This window comes from Mobula birostris, chromosome 28, assembly GCF_030028105.1.
Source record: "Mobula birostris isolate sMobBir1 chromosome 28, sMobBir1.hap1, whole genome shotgun sequence".
NCBI lineage: Eukaryota > Metazoa > Chordata > Chondrichthyes > Myliobatiformes > Myliobatidae > Mobula > Mobula birostris.
In genome coordinates this window covers 13510791-13517476 of record NC_092397.1, presented here as the reverse complement: position 1 = coordinate 13517476, position 6686 = coordinate 13510791, and the positions used below count along the sequence as shown (strand labels likewise).

Below are 6686 nucleotides of genomic sequence, written 5' to 3'. Positions count from 1 at the left end.
GACAATATCCCAACTGATCATCTTTCAAAGAAAGGGCGGGGGAAGGGAGCCAAGCAGAATTTAGCACACAGAGTAGGTTATTTGGCCCATCTTCTTCATCCTAGTGCTTGTGCTCAAGCGATATTTCCTCTTCAAACCTCTCCTTTCTTCTACTCTTCTCTGCATCATAGTTTTTTAAAAAATTGACGTATAGCACGGCTATTCCAGCCCTTCGAGCCACGGCACCCAGTAACCCTTAATTTCGCCGCAGCCTAATCACGGGACAATTAACTATGACGAATCAACCTTCCAATTGATGTGTCTGTGGACTGTGGGAGGAAATTGGAGCGCCCAGTGAAAACCCATGCAGTCATGGGAAGAACGTATAAACTCCTTACATGCAGTGGTCGGGAACTGAACCTGGGTCTCCTGTACTGTAAACTGTTGTGCTGACTACTATGCCACCGTGTCACCCAAGTGATCCAAGTTCTCAAGTCTGTCTCTGCTGCTCGACCTTGCCACACATCTTCCTGAGCCTGTAGAGCAGGGATGTTTTTTTTTAAAGTTTTCAAATGTTTTTACTGTGAAGCAACATCAGCTCAACCACAGCCCACAACGTCCTAAAGTACAATGCTTCTTTTTCCTTTTTTAAAACAACATAATGAAAGTCAAATGAATATAAACAAGCAAAAAGCAAAGAGAACCCTACCACCCTGTCTCATTTCCCCTTCCCAGCCCTACCCTCCCCTCACCCCTCCCGTATGTGCTGTTTAGGTCCTACCGCCCCCCCCCCCCATACTTAGTTCAGCTGTCGGTCTCTTCTAAATACAACAGTAATGGTTGCCAGATTTTTTCAAATTCCTAGTGTCTGTCCTTGATAACGTATCTTATCCTTCCTAGATGCAGAGTATCTATTAATGCAGCCGGCCATTGTCTGAGTGATGGAGTTTCCTCCTTTTTCCAGAACATCAGTGTGAGTTTCTTTCCATTAATGGAGCAGGGATGTTATTTCAATTAACGTTACATGCTTCTACCTGTTAGGCACCTCCTGTATCTAATAAAGTGGCCACTGGGTGTATGTTCGTGGTCTTCTGCTGCTGTAGCCCGTCCACTTCAAGGTTCAAGATGTTCTTCCACACACCATTGTTGTAACACATGGTTATCTGAGTTACTGTCACTTTCCTGTCAGCTTGAACCAGTTTTCTCAATCTCCTCTGACCTCTCTCATTAACAAGGCCTTTCCACCCACAGAGCTGCTGCTCACTGGATTTTTTTTAAACTTCTCGCACCATTCTCTGTAAACTCTAGAGGCTGTGTAGGTGAAAATCCCAGGAGATGAGCAGTTTCTGAGATACTCAAACCACCCCATCTGGTGCCAACAATCATTCAAAGTTCAAAGTATATTATCATTGTACAGCCTTGAGATTTGTCTCCTTGCAGACAGCCACAAAATGAAAAGAACCCCCCCACCCCCATTTCTACCCCATGCCGATGTTTGGTCCGAACAACAGCAGAACCTCTTGACCATGTCTGTATGCTTGAGTTGCCGCCACATGATTGGCTGATTAGATATTTGCATTAACCAGCAGGTGCACCTGATAAAAGGGCAGCTGAGCGTAGTTCCTCCCTTCTCCTTGATGCCCGCTGCACAAGGGACAGGAATGTCATTTTCATTCATGTCACACACTGGTTTTGTGTATTTGCCTTGTATGCTTGTAGCATCATTCCTGGCCTCAGAGTATGCCATAGCAGCAGAGATACAAAGCAGTAGATCCAGCTATAATCAGGAAACACAGTACAGCAAGTGGCACAAAGAGCAACGTGACTACCCAGATAACCTTTTTCGGTGGTGGGAATGCCCAGCAGATGCAACCTTGGTTCAAGATCTCGTTTGAGAGGTTGCATTTATAACAATGTTAGTACTTTTCTCCCCCTCCCCCCAACATCTTTTCATTTATTGAGATACAGCGTGGAGTCAACCAAGCCACCCAGCAAGCACCCGATTTAATCCTAACTTAATCTCAGGACAATTTATAATGACCCATTACGTACCAACCGCTACGTCTTTGGGCTGTGGGAGGAAACCGGAGCGCACCCATAGGAAACCCAGAATAGATCCTCCCAAATAATAACAATGAGGAATTTAAAGTTGCTGACCCTCTCCACCTCTGATGAGGACTAGCTCATGGGCCTCTGGTTTTCTTCTCCTGAGGTCAATAATCAGCTCCTTGGTCCTGCTGACATTGCATGAGACTATAATACATGCAGAATGCTGGAGGAACTCAGCAGGCCAGGCGGCTTCTCCGGAAAAGAGTAAACGGAGGACGTTTCGGGCCGAGACCCTTCATCTCGTGCTTGAGTGAGAGGTTGCAGCTAATTCACCGCTCAGCCAAAATTTTCAATCTCCCCTCCTGTATACTGATTCCTTATCACCTTTGATCCGGCCAACAACAGTGGCATCATTGGCAAACTTGAACATGGCATTGGAGCTGTGTTTCGCCACACAGTCGTAAGGGTAAAGTGAGTAGAGTAGGGGGGCTAAGCACACAGCCTGTGTTGATAGAGATCGTGGAGGAGATGTTGTTGCCAGTCCAAGCTAACTAGGGTCTGCAATCGAGGGTCCAATTCCACAAGGAGGTACTGAAGACAAGGACTAGGAGCTTACTGAAGAGTTTTGAGGGGATGATGGTACTGAATGCTGAGCTGCAGTCGACGAGCAGTTTCAAGTTCCTGGGTGTCAAGATCTTGGAGGACCTAACCTGGTCTCAATATATTGATGTAGTTATAAAGAAGGCAAGACAGCGACTATACTTCATTAGGAGTTTGAAGAGATTTGGTATGACAACAAATATACTCAAAAACTTCTATAGATGTACCGTGGAGAGCATTCTGACAGGCTGCATCACTGTCTGGTATGGGGGGGGGGGGGGGTTTGTCTACTGCACAGGACCGAAAGAAGCTGCAGAGGGTTGTAAATCTAGTCGGCTCCATCTTGGGTACTAGCCTGCAAAGTACCCAGGACATCTTCAAGGAGTGGTGTCTCAGAAAGGCAGCGACCATTATTAAGGACCTCCAGCACCCAGGCCATGCCCTTTTCTCACTGTTACCATCAGGAAGGAGATACAGAAGCCTGAAGGCACTCACTCAGTGATTCAGGAACAGTTTCTTCCCCTCTGCCATTTGATTCCTAAATGGACATTGAACCCATGAACACTACTTCACTTTTTAAAAATAAATAGTATTTCTGTCTTTTACATGATTTTTAATCTATTCAATTTACATATACTGTATAAGTACACTGAATAAGATTTACTTATTATCATTTTTTTCTAGATTATGTATTGCATTGAAGTGCTGCTGAGTTAACAAATTTCATGTCACATGCCGGTGGTGATTCTGAAGAGCATCCTGCTGTATACATCTTTGTTGTCCAGATGTTCCAGGGTCGAGTGAAGGTTATATATGGTTACTTCGAATGGCGAAGTTTAGAACTTGTCCCAATGCCCACACGCCCCCTTCCCGCCCTCATCGCCGGCCTCCCTGACAGCGGACAGCCGCGCCGCTCGCGCCGAATGGGACGCGCGCGCACGCGGCTCCCGGCGGCCGTTCCCGCCCCCCCACCACCATCCCGCGCCCGGCCTGACGTCACAGGAGGCGGGGCCGGACATGCGCGGCCCGGGGTCGCTGTCAAGGAAGTCGGGGTAAAAGGGGAGGGGGGAGGTGGGGCGACCCCGGCAGCTGTTTTCATGACAACCGCTTTAAAGGCGCCGAGCAGAGGTGGGCAACTGTTTGGACTGACATCCACCGCGCACCGTGAGTGGGAGGCGTTGTTCCCCTTACCCACCCCAATCGGGGCGACGTTAAACGCACCTTAAAGGTGCCGTTTCTGAGTGTGTTACTTCCGGTTGTAGTCGGGGCTGCGGTCCAGACTCGCTCTCACATAGGTGACATTTAAAGAGTCACAGGGCCTATTTGACTTTACCTGTCCGGGCCCTGACACTCAACATCCTGAGGCCCAGAGCAGGGCTGACTCTCCAGTCAATGGCGGACTTGCATTTACACAGCACCTGGGGCATTCGTACTTCATACCTTCACTCTTGGGCCCATTAGGCCTCAGAGCCATCCCATTCCCCTAGTTACAGAGGCTACCTCTGACACTATTTTGATGATTACGCTGCCCCCATTCCAACTTATTGTTTATTAAACCCTTTTGTGTGAATGGGAAATGGGGGCACACTCTTGTACCCCCTTCTAGTTCCATCTGCCATTCACCTCTCCCATAATGGTTCCCATCATAATCCTCATGACTGATTAGATTGTGGCTCTGAGGGCCTTTCTTTTCCCCTGACAACCCTCCAGCAGCTGTCTTGACCTTCACCTCCCCTTCCCCTACTTTCTGCCGCCTGCTTCTCTCTTTTCTCTTGTTTCTATCCATCGTCCACCTGCCGCTGTCATCCGACACCACCCCTGCCAGGTTCTCCCTGACCGGCAGTTCGTCATCTTTCACCCCCCCCCCCCCACCAAGTCTATCAATCACTTTGGGCTCCTGTCTTATTCTCTCTCCACTCTCCAGCCAGGTTTGACATAGAAAACCTACAGCACAATACAGTCCCTTCAGCCCACAATGCTGTGCCGAACATGTACTTACTTTAAAAATTACCATAGCCCTCTATTTTTCTAAACTCGGTGTAAGGTAAAAATTCTCCCCACTCCCTCATAGATGCTGCTTGACCTGTTGGCTTCCCATCAGACTGTTTGTTGCTGATATATTTGGGAGTTTGCCGGCTGAAGAATTGTTTTTGGAGTATGTGTACTGTTGCTTGGGTGTCTGAGGCAGGCATTTTGTGGAAACTAATCTGATAACCTGTTTATCTGACAGTTGAGATTCGATTATATTAATTTATTAATCACATGTATATCGATACCGTGAAGTGTGTCATTTGCATTAACAATTGACATAATCTGAGGATATGCCGGGGCAGTGCGTGAGTGTCACATTCTGGCACCAACAGAGCATGCCCACACAGGGGAGTCATTGGGTCAGTCTCTTCTCCTAACGGAATCTCTTTTTCTCCAGCCCTTGACCTTTCCCACCCACCTCTTTACATCTGTCACCCTCCAGCTAGCCTCCTTCCCCCTCCGCTCACCTTTTTATTCTGGAACCTTCCTTCCTCCTGGTGAAGGGTCTCGGCCCGGAACGTTGACTGTTTACTCATTTCCATAGATGCAGCCTGGGCCTGCTGGGATCCTCCAGCATTTTGTGCGTGTTGCTTTGGCTTTCCAGCGTCTGCAGACTTTCGCATGTTTGTGATACTACTCCACGGCGGTCTCTTCGTGGGATGCCCGCACTGAAGAAGTTTAAATCTTCTCTTCGAGAGTTCAGTGAAACCCTCTCTCACTGCTTCCCCCTCTGTGATCTCTGCTGCCCTCCGACTCTTTCACCACGTTCCCACCCAGACGTGCTACCACAGCCACATATCCTTCTTGGGAACCTGCCACTTTCCTTTCCTATCAGATTCTTCCTTCTCCAGCCCTTGACCTTTCCCACCCACCTGGCTTCACCCGTCACCGTCCAGCTATCCTTCCCTTCTCCCCCACCTTTTTATTCTGGAATCTTCTCCCCTTCCTGAAGAAGGGTCTCAGCCCGAAATGTTGACTGTTTTTTTTCCACAGATGCTGCCCGACCTGCTGAGTGCCTCCAGCCTCTTGTGTGCGTTGATTAGCGGCACTTTCTTTAGAAAAGACCTGTTCTCCCCACATCCCCTCTAATTCTACCCCTTCCCTACACACTGTTGTAGTTGTTCAGTCGTTAGGTCGAGTCCGACTCTTCGTGACCTCATGGACCATAGGGTCCACAGGGTTTTCATGGCAAGATACGGTGCACGTCATTGGGACGTAGAAGGAAACTAGATCACCTGGGTGGGGGGAGGGAACCCACAGGATCACAGGGAGAAAGGACAAACCCCACATGAACTGCACCCGGCGTCGGAATTGAGCCTGCCTCTCCGAGGACCTGAACATAGAACATAGAATAGTACAGCACAGTACAGGCCCTTCGGCCCACAATGTTGTGCTGACCCTCAAACCCTGCCTCCCATATAACCCCCCCACCTTAAATTCCTCCATATACCTGTCTAGTAGTCTCTTAAACTTCACTAGTGTATCTGCCTCCACCACTGACTCAGGCAGTGCATTCCACGCACCAACCATTCTCTGATTAAAAAACCTTCCTCTAATATCCCCCTTGAACTTCCCACCCCTTACCTTAAAGCCATGTCCTCTTGTATTGAGCAGTGGTGCCCTGGGGAAGAGGCGCTGGCTATCCACTCTATCTATTCCTCTTATTATCTTGTACACCTCTGTCGTGTCTCCTCTCATCCTCCTTCTCTCCAAAGAGTAAAGCCTTAGCTCCCTTAATCTCTGATCATAATACATGCTCTCTAAACCAGACAGCATCCTGGTAAATCTCCTCTGTACCCTTTCCAATGCTTCCACATCCTTCCTATAGTGAGGGGACCAGAACTGGACCCCTCTTGAAGCAGTGGTGTTGTCCGCTGTACCCCACCGTGGCGTCCCACGGTTGTGCGGACAAGACAGGTCTCATACGTGACGCGCCCGCGACTCAACTGGGCCGTTAAATCTTCTAACGCTCACTCCCTCAACTCATCGTGGAGCCCTGCCCAAGGCAGAGCCGCGTGGGGAGCCGT

The 6686-nt window shown here is 48.8% G+C and overlaps 1 protein-coding gene across 2 annotated transcripts in view; it reads left to right on the top strand.

Annotated features, from left to right (window-relative positions):
* Positions 1–3651: 3651 nt before the first annotated feature.
* dnajc4 (DnaJ (Hsp40) homolog, subfamily C, member 4) overlaps positions 3652–6686 on the top strand; it is a 274705-nt gene continuing 271670 nt past the window's right edge. The window contains exon 1 of one of the 2 annotated variants that reach the window (XM_072245531.1): positions 3652–3756. The gene's annotated coding sequence lies outside the window, so the exon portion shown is untranslated. Of the gene's footprint in view, positions 3793–6686 lie in introns of both variants that reach the window. The other variant, XM_072245532.1, reaches the window with a different exon arrangement.